The sequence below is a fragment of the Gossypium arboreum genome, chromosome 3 (genome assembly GCF_025698485.1).
Source record: "Gossypium arboreum isolate Shixiya-1 chromosome 3, ASM2569848v2, whole genome shotgun sequence".
NCBI classification, from domain to species: domain Eukaryota; kingdom Viridiplantae; phylum Streptophyta; class Magnoliopsida; order Malvales; family Malvaceae; genus Gossypium; species Gossypium arboreum.
This window is the reverse complement of record NC_069072.1, coordinates 11,165,306-11,183,817: the sequence shown is the minus strand read 5'-3', so window position 1 is coordinate 11,183,817 and position 18,512 is coordinate 11,165,306. Positions and strand designations below refer to the sequence as shown.

At 34.6% G+C, this 18,512-nt stretch overlaps 1 pseudogene; it reads left to right on the top strand.

Moving 5' to 3' along the window:
• The first annotated feature begins 7,865 nt into the window (after positions 1-7,865).
• LOC108474905 (protein argonaute 4-like) lies at positions 7,866-8,688 on the top strand (annotated as a pseudogene).
• Positions 8,689-18,512: the final 9,824 nt, after the last annotated feature.

Sequence of the window (18,512 nt, the reverse complement as noted above, 5' to 3'; positions counted from 1 at the left end):
CATTATAAACCTTGGAAAAAATGCTCAAAAACTACTGAATAAACTGCTAGATAGTGTGATAGATCTCTGATGAGCTTCCAACCAAATCAAGCTTCCGATGACCTAAAGAACATTGGAAAGAAAATAAGTAAGCAACAAGTGCTTAGTAAGCTAGTATAAACTTACACTAAACTTACCATGTCAATTTTGACAATTTAAAGGTTAACATAAATCATCACCGGTGTCATAAAGCTTAGTAAAAGCCTATGTAACATTACCACATCACAAGTTAGTGTACTTGCCCATGATACAAAAGAAATCAACCATAACATATTGAAATTTCATAAGTAAATGCATCATTTAGCTCATAGTTCATTTTCATAAGTCATGAATCAATCCATTTACATACTTACCTTTTTAGTTCCCTTTTCTTGCCTGGTGAACCATTTACAATTACATTGGATGCTCGAGATCCTTTACATCATTACTCACAAGAGTTGTGAAATGGGCCTGCTCACACGAGCTGTGGAGTACCCGCAACAAATACAGGACCTTAGCCATTGGTGGGATATTCAAGACCAGCACCCAAAACATGAAATCCCTAATGACATGTCATTGCATCCTAAGAATTCCTAAGGTTCAACTGGGACTAAATATCCGTCAATTCTTCATAGCATTGATACATTTGTATATCAATTAATTTACATTAAAAAACAATAAGCATTCAATTTAAACTAAATACAGTTCATGCGAATTTACCTCGATGAATAGGGCGTAGAAGCCAGATCGAACTAATCCAAAGCTTTAGCTTTTCCTCGATTGAAGTCCGAACGTGGTTTACCTTGATCTAAATAAGTAATTTCAATCAATTAAATATTTCTAGTATTCAACTTATTCCACATTTCATATTTATGAAAAATTACCAATTTTCCCCTAACATTTTAACTTTTCACAATTTAGTCCTTATGCTTATAACTTAAAGTCTAACCATTTCAACTTAAATCCAAATTAACCACATTTACAAAGGACATTAAATTAACCTATATTTATCAAATTTTCACAACAAAACATATAGTTTTACATCTTTAACAAATTAATCCCTAATTGCCATTTTCATCAAAAATCACATAACAAAACTTGTTCATTTTTCAACAAGGATTCATAATCTACCAATTAACATCAAAACTCATTCAAAAGCATGCATGCCATAACCATCAACCTTTAACAGTTTTACAAATTAACCCCCCGGCCTTGCTAAATTAAGCTAAAACGGATTCAAAATCATAAAAATTATTAAAAACTAGCTTGAAAACTACTATGCAATGAATTATCCCTAACCAATTGCTCTAAGCTCCTTCAATGGTTTTTTTAGGTTTTTTGAGTGAAAGAATTCTTTACTTATTTTTTTCATTTAATTATTAAATTACCACATTAACCTTTAATAACTAAAAAATTCATTAAAACCTTGTCTATAAATATCCACTAACCCTTTAAATGGTTTATTTCTCATTCAAGTCCTTTAGTTTAAAATTTTATAGCCATTAGACCCTTTTAACTAATAGAAATAAACTTTTTACATTTTTTTCAATTTAGTTCTTTTTACATAATTAACCATTTAAACATCAAAATTTCTTAACGAAATTTTGATGCGACCTTAATATAGTCTCGTAGACCTATAATAAATAATAAAATAATAATTTAATCATTGAAATTGTGGTCCCGAAACCACTATTTTCGACATTACTAAAATTGAGCTATTACACAAAAACTCCTCCCAACTACCTCAGAAGTCGATAACACAAGTCCGTAACGTATCCTCTAGTATCTGAATCACCCTCTTAGATTCTCCATCTATCTCAGGATAGAATGCAATACTAAAGTCCAACCTAGTACCCAAAGCTTCATGAAGCTTGCTCCAAAATTGAGAAGTGAAGCGAGGATCTCTATCAGAAATAATTGAGACCGGAACGCCATAAAGTCTAAATCTCGAAAACATGCAATTTAGCCAGTTTTTGAAGGGAGTAATCTATCCTAACATGGAGAAAATGGACAGCTTGGTCAAACAATCCATGATGACCCAAATAGGATCCTTCTTAATGAATGTTAAGGGTAACCCATTAACGAAATCCATAGTCACCCATTCTTATTAGAAAGAGGAATCTTAACAGGCTGAAGCAAACTCGAAGGGAGATGATACTTAACCCTAACTAGCTGACATGTCAAACAACGAGAGACAAAATTTGTTACCTCTTGTTCCAAACCAAGCCACCAGTATAACTCTTAGAGATCCCGATACATATTATTCTAGCCAGGATGCATAGCATAAGGGCTACTATGCGCTTAAATTGCCTCAAATTAGAATCATTAGGCACAAAACTCAGCCTCAGAAACACAGAACCCATCACCATTTAGCCCAAAATTAAAAGTACTACCTTTCTCAACTTGACGAAATCGCAAAATCAAAGAGTCATTACCCAACTGTTTAACCTAAATTTGATCAATCTAAGTTAACTTAACTTGCAACTCGACTAACAGACCCCTATCATTAAACAGACTTAGACGAGAAAACATCACCCTCAAATCAGACATTGATCTATGAATAAAAGCATCAGCCACCACATTGGCCTTACTAAGATGATACTCAATCGTATAGTCGTAGTCCTTAAGCAACTCAATCCATCTACATTGCCTAAGGTTCACCTCCTTTTAAGTTAGGAGATACTTGAGGCTCTCGTGATCAATGTAAATGATACACTTCTCACTATACAAATAATGCCTCCAGATTTTTAAGGCAAAGAAAACCGCAATTAATTCAAGATTATGCGTCTAACCCGTTTTATAAATTGTAGATCTAAGCTAGAAAAACTAAGATCTCTCTTAGTTTGAACCTTACCATGACCTTTACCCTCACACACGGCATACTTACTCACATTTACCTCTTTTGTCCTCTCCAACATAGTCTCAAGACTCTCTTTAAGACTCCCAAGACAGATTAGGTTAACGAATAAATACCAATCTCTGAATTATCGCCACTAGTAGCTGGCATAACCATAGTGACCTCCATCTCCTAAGTAGACACATGCCCCAGAGAGACTAAGGACTCATCTAAAGTCCCATTGGACTGATCCTCACGATTATTCTTGTAGACACTCAATTTTGCCCGAGCCCAGAAATAAGTCCAAAAACAAAAAAAACCCAAAAAAAAAGTCCAAGTTTAGTCCAGAATTACAGATATAATTTGGCCCGATCGGAATGGCCCATTACTTGAAAAGATTTAAGGTCCATCTACAAGTTTGACTCATATGGAAATATAATCTTCAATGATATGCAATCTTAGATGTGATATGCAATCTTAGATAGGATACAATCTTAGATATGATTGCAATCTTAGATAAGATACAATCTTAGATATGATTACAATCTTAGATATGATACAATCTTAGATATGATATACAATCTTAGAAGATATGATTTTGTAATCTTGGAGATTTAATTTGTAGATATCTTTTAATCTTAACCGTTGATGTAATTGATCTGTACCATTGGATTTGGGGAGGCTCAACTATAAATAGAGGCCTCTCCCCTCATTGTAAAACAACTTGACGTCACTTGAGTTTTGGGAAGAAATAAGAATTCTTGAGAGCATTCACTTAAATTTCCCTCCCTCTTGCGTTCTTATTTTCTACGGTTTGTTCTTATTTATTCTTTGTTCATCTTCGTTTTCAACCTTTTTCTTTAATCCCTATCTCCTTGATTTTTTAATTCTCTTTTATATTTTATTTTTAATAATTTTAGTATTATATCAAATTATTTTTTATTAAATTCTATATTATTCATTGTTTTAAAATATATATTTTATTTAATTGAAAAGTTTTTTCTTAAATAAGGCAATGTTTGGTGTTTAGAAATTGGACAATAGTGCCCTAACATGTCTTGGAGTTGCGATTTTTTCGTTTGACTAAATAACCAAATATCCTTTTTAATAAATTTTCAAAATCATGAGATAATTTTAGTTACGAGTATTTAAAACATCGTGTCCTAACATGCTGGATGTGATGTTTGTATACTTTCTGAACAAAGGAATCTCAGGTTTCAACTTTAAATTGTTCAAGTTTTAAAATCTTTTCAAATTTTCTGACATTAAGACAAAAAATTATTCAATTTGGTACCAATTTTGGGCGTTACGAGGGTGTTAATCCTTCCTCGTACGTAACCGACTCCCGAGCCTATTTTCTCATAATTTTGTAGACCAAAATTAATGTTTTAAAACAAAACATTTTATAAGGTGATCCAGTCACACCTAAAAAGATTGGTGGCGACTCCCGTTTTCATTTTTCAAAAAGTCGATCCCCGTTTTTTAAAACATCCTTTTAAAAAATGGTTTCGACAGCTTGGCGACTCCACTGGGACGATAAGAGAGTCGAGCCAAGAAATTGAGTATTTTTGTCTTAATGTCAGAAGTTTGGAATACTTAAATCTTTTACATGTGTTTGCTGCATATGTTTGTTACTTTATTGCTATACATTGCATTTGGACGACCGTTGTAGTCATACCCTTAAGTGGGAGTGAGAAGCTACGCTTTCGTAAGGTTTTCACCTTCGCATGAGCTAGTGGATTGATTCCGGGATACTCTACCTATGTCTTCGTGAGATTTTCATCTCCGCATGGCCATAGGGAAAAGTGTCCCCTTGAACTGAACTTGGCCTATATGAGCCTATAGTGGGTGAGGACCGAGGAATCTGCTGGTTCAGGTACCCTTGCTTTAGAACCGAACTACAAATAGTGAACTTTAAGTGCTTGCCCCAGGTAGTATGATGATGACCTTTAGTGCCTACCTTTATAAGTTCTTATTTATTATTTTTTTATATATGTAACACTGATTTGTTTTTCTTATTTTGCTATCATTGCATGTCATTTATCATTAAAAGGTGTCGATTCAAGGTTCAATTTCTGAGTTAGAAAGTTTTGTAATGGGGAACAAATATCTTAATAAAGTGGAGGACAACTCTTTCGTTTGTGCTTGGTCAGAGAAAACCCAGATAGAAAAAGGAAATACTGTCACCGAAGGATACACATCAAAATTATGGGACTACACTCTCATTAGTGTAATGCAAAATAACCTCCAAGAGTTAAAGGAAATATTGGATTAATGGAGTAACGAAGCCAAGCAGTTGTTCTACAACAGTTATGGGGAATTGCAGTATTTGCTTGACATGAAGATAGATGAACAATTCAAGGTGAGCGTGGGGAGTACTGAGGGACACTTCTACCATTACAGATGAAGATAGTCATCTCGTGGATGGTAAGGGTATAAGACATACAAAATTTAATTGGATGGAAAGAATTTTGCTTATGATGGTAGAAAGGCTCACTTACTATAGGACCGCTACCAAGCAACAAGCTGGAATTTACTCTGGTACTTTAAAATGTTGTACCTATTAGAAATAATGGAAATGCAAGACCTAATGGCCGGGACAGCCCAAATGAGCATGAAAGAAAGAGATTAAAGAAGATCGTATTGTTTAAAGACTTTTAAAGTGAAGATTAGCTATGCTGCGAAGATACCCATGCAAGCAATTTAAAATGTTCTGTGGGGGGCAAAAATTTGAAAACTCTCAAGAAGCACTGAGGATGTTTGATATCATTTTAAGGCAGTATGCTGCAGAGCTGGAATGCCTACTTGGTCGCCAATCTTTCTTTCAAGGTAATCAGAGCAATTTTACAGACATTGGAGGAAGTGTCTTTGGCTGTAGAGCTTACTTCATAGGTGAAGCCGTAATTCAAATTCGAAAGATAGCTGATCATTTACAGATACTGGTAGAAAGGGCGAGCACGTTGAGCACCAATATGAGTTACAGTCAAATCGTGGTCAAAAGTTAGCTTTCTTATTAGATAGGGTTAGGACTCTGGGCTTACGAGCGAAAGTGTATTTGTAATCCGTTTTATGAAAAGATTTATGTTCCTTAAATAATGTTTTCTAAAATGAAACTGAATCGAGATCGATACCTTTTTGCATTCATGCATTTGCATTACATTACATCAAAGAAAAGAAGGTGTTGATTCAAAATTCGATTCCTAAATAGAATAGTTTGCCATAAGGAAACAAATTTCTTAATAAAGTAGATTATAGTGCGGTCGTCTGAATATAGTCCAGGTAAACACGACGAGAGAAAGTTGGTAGTCCACGGAGGAATACATGATGTAATTGCCAGAGATTCAAGCCAACAAAGTTTATCCAAGAGCATGACGAGAGAAAGCTGGAAGTCCACAAAAGAATACATGACTTGATTTAATTGCCAACGAAGATTATCCAAGAGTTGGCACTTTTTGATGAGTATCATGGAGATAAGCGAGCAAGAGATCGAGGCCTAGATTAAGCAGCAAGGAGCTAGCAAAGGCATCTTTTAGAGAATTTACAGGATTCAACCATGAAGAAAAGATCAGCGTTTACTTGAACTATGAAGGGCAAGATCGCATATGTAATCTATTTTCATGTAAAGAAATCTATTTTCTAGAAAAGTTATTCTAATGGAATTGGATTCAAAATCAACATCTCCTTTTCTTTTGCATTTATGCATTTGCATTGCATCATATCAAATGCATTTAAATCCATGAAAAGACCCTAATTAGTTAAAGTTATTAAAAAAAGAAAGAAAAAGAGAGAGAGAGAAGAGGGTCACGGCTGAGTGAAAAAGAAGTTGAATGGGAATTAACGACGTTCCCTTACATATCCTCGACTTTTGTGTCAGGAGGGATAGCTCACCCGGAGAAGGGCATGTTTGGAAATGAATATCATCCCATCAATGTCATACATGAGGAAGGGACTGAACAAAGAAACCTTGAGGGCATTCGCCCTTACGAACCGGGAATTTCTTTAAACAATTGGACTGCAGAAGAACTTCCTGTAATCTTTAGGAATTTTACGGAGTAATATTCAGAACACTCTTGTTGCTCTAAAGCCTAGGAGTAATGAGATTTCTTTTGAGAAGTGGGCTCATGTTCAGACATTTTTATTTTTAATAAAACATACTTTTATTTATCCGAGTAAATATTCTTTCATTCTGATTCTTTTGACCTTTGACATTCTTTATAAATTTTCATTTCATGTAAATAGTCGTTTTTGAATTCATTTATTCCTTGTATATTCTTTTGTGTGCCTATCATAGATCCCTAGATATCAATGACACGAGCAACGATACTATAGATTCAGAGTTCCTTTTGAGTGCGATATGTGTTTAGAGGAATCTCAGTACTTTGAAGGTGATAGAAATTGTGACTTGTTTTTGTTGAAAATGGTTTTTACCCTATGAAGTGGTGGTAGGAAATATAGCCTTAGAGGAAGGAAAGATTGTGAAATTGGAATTAGCTGAGGAGACAAGACAAGACCTTGTTGAGACTATTATGGGAATTCAAAAATGTGGTCCAATAACGCATGCAGGAGGATTTGCAATTGCCAGAATAAACATGAGGTTTTGGGGCACTGTTGGTCCACCATGAAAAGGGATCGCATCAGTTGTACAATGAATGCCAAATTTAAAGGATTCAAGACTTATGGGGCATGTATGTTATGGGCCCGAGCTCGTCAAAAGTTTCAAGCTGACAATGACTCATCTTTATGGACGTCAACTACTCCATTAAGAGGGGGAGATAGCTTCATATGCCAATATTACCAAGTCAATAGTCATCCATTTCAAAAAAAAAAAAGAGAGAGATTATATATAACTACACAATGCCAAAAGTTTGCAGTCTGTTCAAAGATAATGCGCCATACCACAGTACAACAAAGGTTGCCAAAAGAAAAGAAAAAGAAGGAAAAAACAAACTACAAAAGATGACCGAGACTGGTAAAAATTGGCATAAGAAACTACCGCCTACTCTCTATGTTTATGCTGGGGCAAACACCTTCAATTCCAGTTGTTTCAAAGGTTCCAACCATCATCCTTGGAATGGGTACATTGTTTGGCTTTCCTGAGTAGTCTGATGTGCCATCAATAGCTGCGATGGTTAGCTCTAGGCGGTGGCCATTGATTTCTAGCTATGGAGCATCGGGCTGTACACAGTATCTGAAGCTTAAAATGATAGATTCTTTCTTCAAAACCAGTTTCTGACAAAATGGATGATGGTATCATGAAGGAAGCTCTCTTAGACTTCTATACAAGTTCAGGGAAGAGGAAACCTGATCAAATCATTGTTTTCAGGGATGGGGTTAGCGAGTCTCAATTCAATCAAGTTTTGACCAAGTTATTGAGGCTTCCAAGTTCCTTGACGAGAAATGGAACCCTAAAGATTGTGGTTATTGTTGTACGAAAAACCATCATACCAAGTTTTTTCAGCAGGGATCTCTTGACAATGTGCTACATGGTACTGTCATTGACAAAAAAGTATGCCATCCAAAGAATAATGATTTTTACCTTAATACCCATGCTGGAATGATTGGAATCACGAGGCAAACCCACTATCATATTCTCTTAGACCAGGCTGGGTTTTCAGCTGATGATCTGCAAGAGTTTATTCATTCTCTATCCTATATGTATCAAAGGAGCACCATAGCCATATTTGTTGTGGCTCTTATTTGCTACGCTCATTTGGTAGCTTCACAGTTGGGGGCAATTTATGAAGATTAGGGATGCTTCAGAAACATCATCGAGTCATGGTGGGATGTATGCTTCAGGAGTAATCTCTGTACCTCAACTTTCCAGGTTGAAGGATGAAGTCAGCAACTTCATTCTTGTCTTCTGAAAACTATTGAACCATCTTTTTGTAGGGTTTGACAAACAACAGCCAGGACTGCTGCTGGGGAAATCTCTTTCATGGGTTTATGAATCAAGATTTTTCCTCCAAGCTTTGATGGAGTCAAGAATTGAATACCTCTAGTAAACTTAACTTGAAAGTATTCATCCTAAGCAAATGTACCAAGAATGGATGACACAGACTTATGACAAAGAAGGTTCGTCCAAAAGAATTTCATAAAGGAAACCTTGTACTGAAAGAGATCCTTCCCATGCAAAAGGATGTCGAATTGGGAATGGTCATATGTTGCGAAGAGGGCTTTTTCTAGAGGTGCATTGATTTTGACAAGAAATGTATAGGAAGAATTTTTCTGATCCAGTGAATTCAGACTCGGTCAAAGAGTACTTTGTATGAAGGAGAAGGGAAGCCAAGGTGAAAACCATAAATGGCACTTTGGGACTTCTATTTCAAAAAAAAAGGCAAAAAATAAAAAAGAAAAAAAAAAAAAAAAAAAGAGAAAAAAGAAAAAGAAAAATGGAGAGGCCAAGGTGAAAACCCATGAAAGGGCGTCTTGAGACCAAAGGGTTTTGAGTTGAAAACCCAAAAGGCGACTCAAATTTGGAAAGTCATCTGATGACCTTGCTATACCAGATTCGATGAGAAGTGAAGTATGTTACATATCGAGGCATCAACGAATTACTTTGGATCTTTTAAACACATGTTGAACTCAAGAAAGTCTTCATGGAGCTGGTGTATAGACGCTCAAGCGGCGATATCTAGGGCATCTGATTTCTGTCCTATTTACTATCTTTGGATTCTTTTTCTTCACAAAGATATGTTCTCAGGTTAATCTTTTTGCATTCCTTCCAATAATTTGTCCAAATCTAATTATCCTCAGGATCAATTTATTTGTCTCCCATTATTCATAAAGCATGTTGCATTGAAATAATGATAGATGAACTAAAATATCTTCACAAACGAAGTTTTGCATATTACTCTGGAAATTTCTAGATAATACAAGAAACTGAAACAAGACAATTGTTTAAGGAATTCCCATATGTATGGGTTGCAGTTACTTGAGAGATTTTCTTCTTCAGTCCAAAAGGTGGTTGGACATTTTAAGCAATATTGATATTAAGAATGGATCATTTTATAAACATCTTCAGTGGGTCGTAACATTCGGGGAATGGTATGGTAGACGAAATTGATGGAAAAGATTCGAGGCATACGAGCAGAGTATGATTGATATGTCGAGAAGAATGAGGTGGGAAGCTCGATAGATGAATGAGTAATGACATCCGAAATAGGAGTTATTTTCATACACATTTTGCATCATAATATGTCTAATTAGGAGCATTTGACTCATTTAGATCATGGCATCTTAATTATTTGGAATAAGCATAAATTCCAGGAAATCAATTCTACAAGTGGATTCCCTAGTGGACAAGGTAGCAAGATTGATTGAAAATTACAAAATTCAACACCTTAATCCCCTAAGCAGTAGGGTAACAGGTCAAAATTGCAGATCTTATCTCCCTAAGCAGTAGTGGAGCAGATTGAAGATGCGCCTTAACCCCCTAAGCAGTAGGGTAACAGGTTAAAGTATAGCAGATCTGGCCTTCAGGTGTTCACGCTGAAGTAGATCCAAGATGATTTGGCGTCTCTGTATTGTCATAGAACAAATCGAAGAAGCAAATTTGGCATCTCCATATTTGACGGAGAGCAAATCTAAGACATAGCTGATTTGGCTTTCGCGTGCTTACGATGAAGCAAATCTAAGATGATTTGGCATCTCTGTATTTTCAGAGAACAAATTGAAGTTTGGTGTCTCCATATTCGACGGAGGGCAGACACATAGCAGATCTGGACTTCAGATGTTTATACTGAAGCAAGATCCAAGATGGTTTGGCATCCTTGTGCTTACAAGGAACAAATCGAAGACATAGCTGATTTGGCTTCCACGTGTTTACGTTGAAGCAAGTCTAAGATGATTTGGCATCTCTGTATTGTCAGAGAACAAATTGAAGTTTGGCATCTCCATATTCGACGGAGGGCAGACACATAGCAGATCTGGCCTTCAGATGTTTATACTGAAGTAAGATCCAAGATGGTTTGGCATCCTTGTGCTTACTAGGAACAAATCGAAGACATTGCTGATTTGGCTTTCACGTGTTTACGTTGAAGCAAGTCTAAGATGATTTGGCATCTCTGTATTGTCAGAGAACAAATCAAAGTTTGGCATCTCCATATTCGACGGAAGGCAGACACATAGCAGATCTGGCCTTTAAATGTTTATACTGAAGCAAGATCCAAGATGGTTTGGCATCTTTGTGCTTACAAGGAACAAATTGAAGACATAGCTGATTTGGCTTTCACGTGTTTACATTGAAGCAAGTCTAAGATGATTTGGCATCTCTGTATTGTCAGAGAACAAATCGAAGTTTGGCGTCTCCATATTTGACGGAGGGCAGACACATAGCAGATCTGGCCTTCAGATGTTATACTGAAGCAAGATCCAAGATGGTTTGGCATCCTTGTGCTTACAAGGAACAAATCGAAGACATAGCTGATTTGGCTTTCACGTGCTTACAATGAAGCAAATCTAAGATGATTTGGCATCTCTGTATTGTCAGAGAACAAATCAAAGTTTGACGTCTCCATATTCGACAGAGGGCAGACATATAGCAGATCTGGCGTTCAGATGTTTATACTGAAGCAAGATCCAAGATGGTTTGGCATCCTTGTGCTTACTAGGAACAAATCGAAGACATTGCTGATTTGGCTTTCATGTGTTTACGTTGAAGCAAGTCTAAGATGATTTGGCATCTCTGTATTGTCAGAGAACAAATCGAAGTTTGGCGTCTCCATATTCGACGGAGGACAGACATATAGCAGATTTAACCTTCAGATGATTAGACTGAAGTAGATCCGAGATGGTTTGGTATCCTTGCATTTATAAGGAGCAAATCGAAGACATAGCTGATTTGGCTTTCGCGTGTTTACGCTGAAGCAAATCTAAGATGATTTGGCATCTTTATATTATCAGGGAATAAACTGAAGAAGCAGATTTGGCGTCTCTGTGTTCGATGGAGAGCAGATCGAAGATATCAACATGACAGTCATGAGTTTGCAAGAAGCAGATTGAAGCCGTCAAGTGGCCATTTAAAGAAGAACTCGGCAAGACCGGGCAAAATTGGTCTTTTTATAGTCTTTGCTCTATTCCTGGTACACAGCAATGAGCAAAGAGGGGCAGCTGTAGACACTCAATTTTTCTTGGGCCCAGAAATAAGTCCCAAAACAAAATGTCCCCCCCAAAAAAAAGAAGTCCAAGTTCAGTCCAGAATTATAGATATAATTTGGCCCGATCGGAATGACCCATTACTTGAAAAGATTTAAGGTCTATCTACAAGTTTGACTCATATGGAAATATAATCTTCAATGATATGCAGTCTTAGATGTAATATGCAATCTTAGATATGATCCAATCTTAGATATGATTGCAATCTTAAATATGATACAATCTTAGATATGATACACAATCTTAGAAGATATGATTTTGTAATCTTGGAGATTTAATTTGTAGATATCCTTTAATCTTAACCGTTGATGTAATTGATTTGTACCTTGGATTTGGGAAGGCTCAACTATAAATAGAGGCCTCTCTCCTCATTGTAAAACAACTTGACTTCACTTGAGTTTTGGGAAGCAATAAGAATTCTTGAGAGCATTCACTCAAATTTCTCTCCCTCTTGCATTCTTATTTTCTACGATTTGTTCTTATTTATTCTTTGTTCATCTTCGTTTTCAATCTTTTTATTTAATCCCTATCTCCTTGATTTTTTAATTCTCTTTTATATTTTATTTTTAATAATTTTAGTATTATATCAAATTAGTTTTTATTAAATTCTATATTATTCATTGTTTTACAAAATATATTTTATTTAATTGAAAAGTTTTTTTCTTAAATAAGGAAATGTTTGGTGTTTAGAAATTCAAAAAATAGTGCCCTAACATCTTTGGGTTGCGATTTTTTCGTTTGACTAAATAACCAAATATCCTTTTAATAAATTTTCAAAATCATGAGATAATTTTAGTTACGAGGATTTAAAACATCGTGTCCTAACATCTTTGGATGTGATGTTTGTATACTTTCCGAACAAAGGAATCTCAAGTTTCAACTTTAAATTGTTCAAGTTTTAAAATCTTTTCAAATTTTCTGACATTAATACAAAAAATTATTCAATTTGGTACCAATTTTGGGCGTTACATGGGTGCTAATCCTTCCTCAAATGCGTAACCGACTCCCGAACCTATTTTTCTCATAATTTCGTAGACCAAAATTAATGTTTTAAAACAAAACATTTTATAAGGTGATCCAATCACACCTAAAAAGATTGGTGGCGACTCCCGTTTTCATTTTTCAAAAAGTCGATCCCTGTTTTTTAAAACATCCTTTTAAAAATGGTTTTGACAATTCTTATCACCAGATTCCATAAGGACCTCGTGCTTTAAATATTAAAATATCTACAATTACATAATGAAAAACTTTGAGATGATAATCTAAAACCTTACATTTCTAATCTTACAACCTCAAAGTTCTCTACGAACCAGCACCAAAGTCTCAGACACTTTGTTTGAAGAAAATCAATTTTGAAAACACTGTGGTATGTTTTTTTTTATCAAAATACCTCTTTCCGAATCCATATATGCAAACTTGACTTTGATACCACTAAATGTAACACCCTAAAACTCGACCCAAAAGTTTTGATCGAATTCTAAAGGTCACAATAGACACAAAAATGGCCCGCAACAAAATATTAATCAAATTCGTCGGTTCCATTTTGAAAATCTCTTTTTCTCATGCTTAACAAAAACAATATTAAGCTTATGTTATGTTTATAAACATTAACTTAATCATCGTATTGATTAATTAAAACCAAATCAATATTTCCTTATTGGGCTTACAAAACATTTCAGATTTAGCAAAATGTCAATTGAAATTTCAAAATCAATTTTGCAATGAAGATTCTGACATTCATCTACTAATTGTAGTTCATAAAACTATGTATTTAAAAATTTGACTAAAAAGGATGAAAACAGTTATTTGACTAAAATCCATGCATGAAATTACTAATCTAACTCAAAAACGAAAGCCCTCAACTTTACAAGTCCAAAATAAAAACCCACAACACAGTTCATATAAACTTATTTACAATGATTAACTTAATTTATTAAATCTTAAGAAAACTTATAAAACCAAACAAAAAATAAGAAACTCCAAGAACCACGATTCACTAAGCCCAAGGCCTAACCTCACGAATTACCTAAAAAGGGAAAACTAAGGGGATGAGCTACAAAGCTCAGTGTGAGTCTAAAACAAATGTAATTAAATAGAGCCGAGCAATACACAGTAACACACAGTCACTCAAACTTACAACAGCAAAATTCTGATCACAAACAGATATCATATCAAAGTAAAGCATCACAGAGCTTAAACATTAATCAGATGTACAAATATAATATACAAATGCAATATGGCACAAAATCCCACCTATCCAACAGCTGCACACCAACTCCATCAACCATCTCACACCAATAAGGGTGTACTAGACCCTTTCTAACCTCTACACACCAATATTGGTTTATGATGGACCTATCCAAGTCAAACACACCTTAATATGGTCATTTGCCACTTGAACTATCTCAGATTTACCACCAAATTATAATAATTCAGTGAAATTTCTAAATCAATCTTCCTTTTCTTCATAACCAAATCCTAACCACAAATGCAATGCAAATGCAAATAGTATTATGCATACTGAAAAATAGAATTGAGCATGCTCATTTTTAGTTTCCATAATCAATATACATATTTAAAACCAGTTTAGTTTAGCTACAATCAGAATCAGAGAAACTCGTATTTAATTACTAAGTAACAGTAACAACAATATACACAATTTCCATTTATCACATCATATAAGCGCTTAAGCAGATAATGAAATTTAATCTTATAAATACACATACATGAATAAATTCAAGTTGTAATGGTGTTCCAAACACTTCTATAGAGGCTTAGATGTGCAAGAAATCAACCAGTGACCAAAATGAATCATTTAACGAATAAGGAGTAAAAAATGCAAAAACAAAACCACACGACCATATGGCTGAGAGACACGTCTGTGTGACTGAGATACAAGGCTGTGAGGGAAAATTATGTAACTCTCTGACCCTGTGTAACAAAATTCACAAATAAAATCAAGGAAGACACGGCTGTATGACTGAAAGACACGCCCATGTAACTAAGGCACACAACCGTGTAGCTGAGAGACACACCCATTTGCAACTGAAAAAATCCTTTACAGAGGTTACATGGTCGTGTGGCCAACCTGTGTGAGCCACTCCAAGCCATGTGACAAAAAAATTAGTCTAATTTCTAAAGCGACACACGACATTTGGTTCAAAAACCACCCTAAACCTGCAGTAATTCACGAAAATCAACATTAAAAAACCCAAAATTACAAGTGTTTAAGAACACACACCTGAAATGCACTTCCAAAATACTATGAATTGACCAAAAAACCTCCACAAAATTGATCTGAAACTCCATTACACAAATACAAAAATACTAAGAAAGTTATCGATTGTAATAGGATAGAAAGATATGAAAACAATTGACTAAAACTCAAATAATAGTATGTACCCTTTCCCCCTTAAAATCCTGATTAAACAAAGGCAAAAGAATAAGCAAAGCCTTAAAAAGCGACGATTGACGACAATGTTGGAACAAATGAAGCAATACCAAAATTATTAGAGCTTTAGAGTATAGTCACAATAGGACAAAGAGAAACACAAAATAAAAGAAATAAGGAAGATGGTGAAGAAGTAAATAAAGTAGCAACAAGAGTCCAAAAATTGGAAATGAAGACAAAATGTGAAATGCAAGATTGACGTGAGAGAAAATAGGAAACAAACGTGAGAGAATTTTGGGTAAAATTTATAAAATTAGAATCCCACTCAACCCATTAACCTTGTATTAGATACATCTAAACTCAATTTCAATTAAATTCAACCACTTTACTACACGTTAGAAAAGAACAAAAACAATAATCCCTGATTACATGTGCAAGGATTTAAACATAAGACCATGGGGTAACCTAACACACATATTACCACCGAACCAGCAAGCTTATTTTATTCTTAAAAACGCAAAAATTAACTTAAAAGTTCATCCAAGCCACTAACCTAACCAATAGACCTTAATACTTTTCACCCTAAATTCTGGATGTCACAATAAATAATAATAGAAATTGTATAGAAGAATAATTGAATTAAGTGGATCAATCATTTGATTTTTTGGATATTTATTTATCAAATAAATATATTTCTTTGGATTGGCAAGATAATTGATAACTCTTGAAAAGAGTTATATTTCGAACTTCTAAGCTTGATTAAATACCTCTACTTAAGTAGATATATTTGCATTTTTAGGTTATTTTTACAACACTGCATAATAACGCTTGGATTGTGCCTTAAATGTCATTTTATGTTACTTTTTCTATTGGGAAGAAGGGAATTGGTTATTCTATGCAGTAGGATTAGGAAAGATGAAGAAAATGAGAAAAATGAGGAAGAGAATGAAGGAAGTGAAATATTGTCGTAGCAAAAGGTTGGATGGATTGCCAACACATATGCCATGGCAATTCCCAGAAAATGCTAACGCAACATTCAGTCCTCGTCACTCTCAGCCAACAGAGCATGTACTAGATAAATCCACCTAAAAAAGAGGGAGAAAAATGTGTGCTGAGGGAGAGGGACCTACCCTATAAAAGAGGAAAGAGAAAAAAAAAGAAAAGATGAGGATTTTAGAGGAGGATTTTGGAGGGGGATTTGGAGAGCGGTTTTTTCCTCAGAAAAATTCGTAAAATATCCAGAGAAAAGGGAGAGGGTAGAAGCTTAAGAGGAGAGAAGAACACAAGGAAAGGGACAAGTAATCAGCCTAGGGTCCTGCATGATTCTACAACGTCGAAATGAAAGCTGGTGTGGCAAAAGCTTTCTGCAATTCTACCTTCATTCTGTTACTTAATTTCTACGATTTCTAAATTGTTAATCATGATGCTGAATGTTATTCTGGTTTTGGATTTTAAATACCAACCCATGAGATAATTTCATTTGGGTTGGAATAACTAGATTTATCTTAATATCTTAAATGATCATGGTGATATTTTGAGTAGATCTATTGTTTTATTTGGTTTGGGTTATTTTAAATATATGCATGTAAGCTCTAGACATAGATGAATATGTGGTATATCATTAGACTTGATATAATTCTGAAAAGGTTAAATAAGTTGGATCATAATTGAATGATACAAGCGAATACTAGTAGCACTCTAGACATAGAGTTGTGATCTGTACAGTGTAAGGAAGACTATTGTTAGGTATTGTTCTTGAGACTTGTAGACATACAAAGACACAAAATGATAACTTTAATTCTAGCTCTCGAAAGAAGCATAATGTACTAGTTATACTCTGAATAGCAATTTGGTCAAGATTTTGCCATGACATTATTATATTATTAAGATATAATCCAAGTAATTCCAACCTTCCCATTCAATAGCATCAGTCCTCTCAACTTTGTTTCATAGAGTTACCATTGCATTTTATTCATTATTTGATTTTATTATTTCATACATTAATACTTCACTTCAAATAACTATTCTGTTTACTTTGCCATAAGCCTAATTAGTATAGTTTATAGTAATAACTCAACCATATTTTTACCTATTCCGATCCTTGTGGAGACGATCTCACTTATCACTTTATTACTTGATTCACTTTATTTTTACCTATTACCTATTCGCATTAGATATTCACACGCGACAAGTTTTTGGTGCAGTTACTGAGGATTAGAAAATTGGTGATTTTGGTTTGTTATTATCAATTTAATTTTTTTAGTTTTAGATTACTTAGTTGTTTTTTATTCTTTTTTAGGTTTTTTGTTAGTTTATGAATAGATTTATTTCTGAGAATGAAGAGTATTATTTTGATCATGAAATTTAAAACACCTTAAGAAGAAGGAGAAAAGAATTGCGAGAAACGGCAATGATTGGAAATGATTTTGGCAAAGAAGATCTATTACATCCGAATGGTAGGAATGTTGATATTCCTCGTGTGATAGATGATAGATACAGACCTATTTGAGAGCATGTAGTGCCTGTTTTGGATTATTTGAATCCAAAGATTGTCAGGCCACATATTCAAGCTCAGCATTTCGAGTTGAAACAATGATGTTTCAAATGCTACAAGCAGAAGGACAGTTTAGTGGATTACCTACTGAAGATCCACAGTTCAATTTAAGACTCTTTTTGAGGTTTATGATTCATTCAGGCAGCAGGGTGTTCCTAAGATGCCCTGAGACTCAAGTTATTTCCTTACTCATTGCAAAATCGTGCCAGAGCATGGTTGAATGCTTTTTCGTTAGGAATGGTGGCATCTTGGAATGAAATTTGTCAGATATTTTTGTTGAAATACAATCCTCCAAAAATTAATGCCAAATTAAATTATATTACATCTTTTTGGCAATCTGAAGATGAGACATTGTATGAAGCTTGGGAGGGATTCAAGGAATTGATTAGAAAATTCCCGATGCTTGGTTTTAAAAATTGGACACAAATGGAAATGTTTTACAATGGATTAAATACACATACACGAATGGTAGTTGATGCATCTACCAATGAGACTTTGCTAGATAAATCATATAATGAGGCATATGAAATTCTAGAAAGGATTGGATTATTTTAAATTCA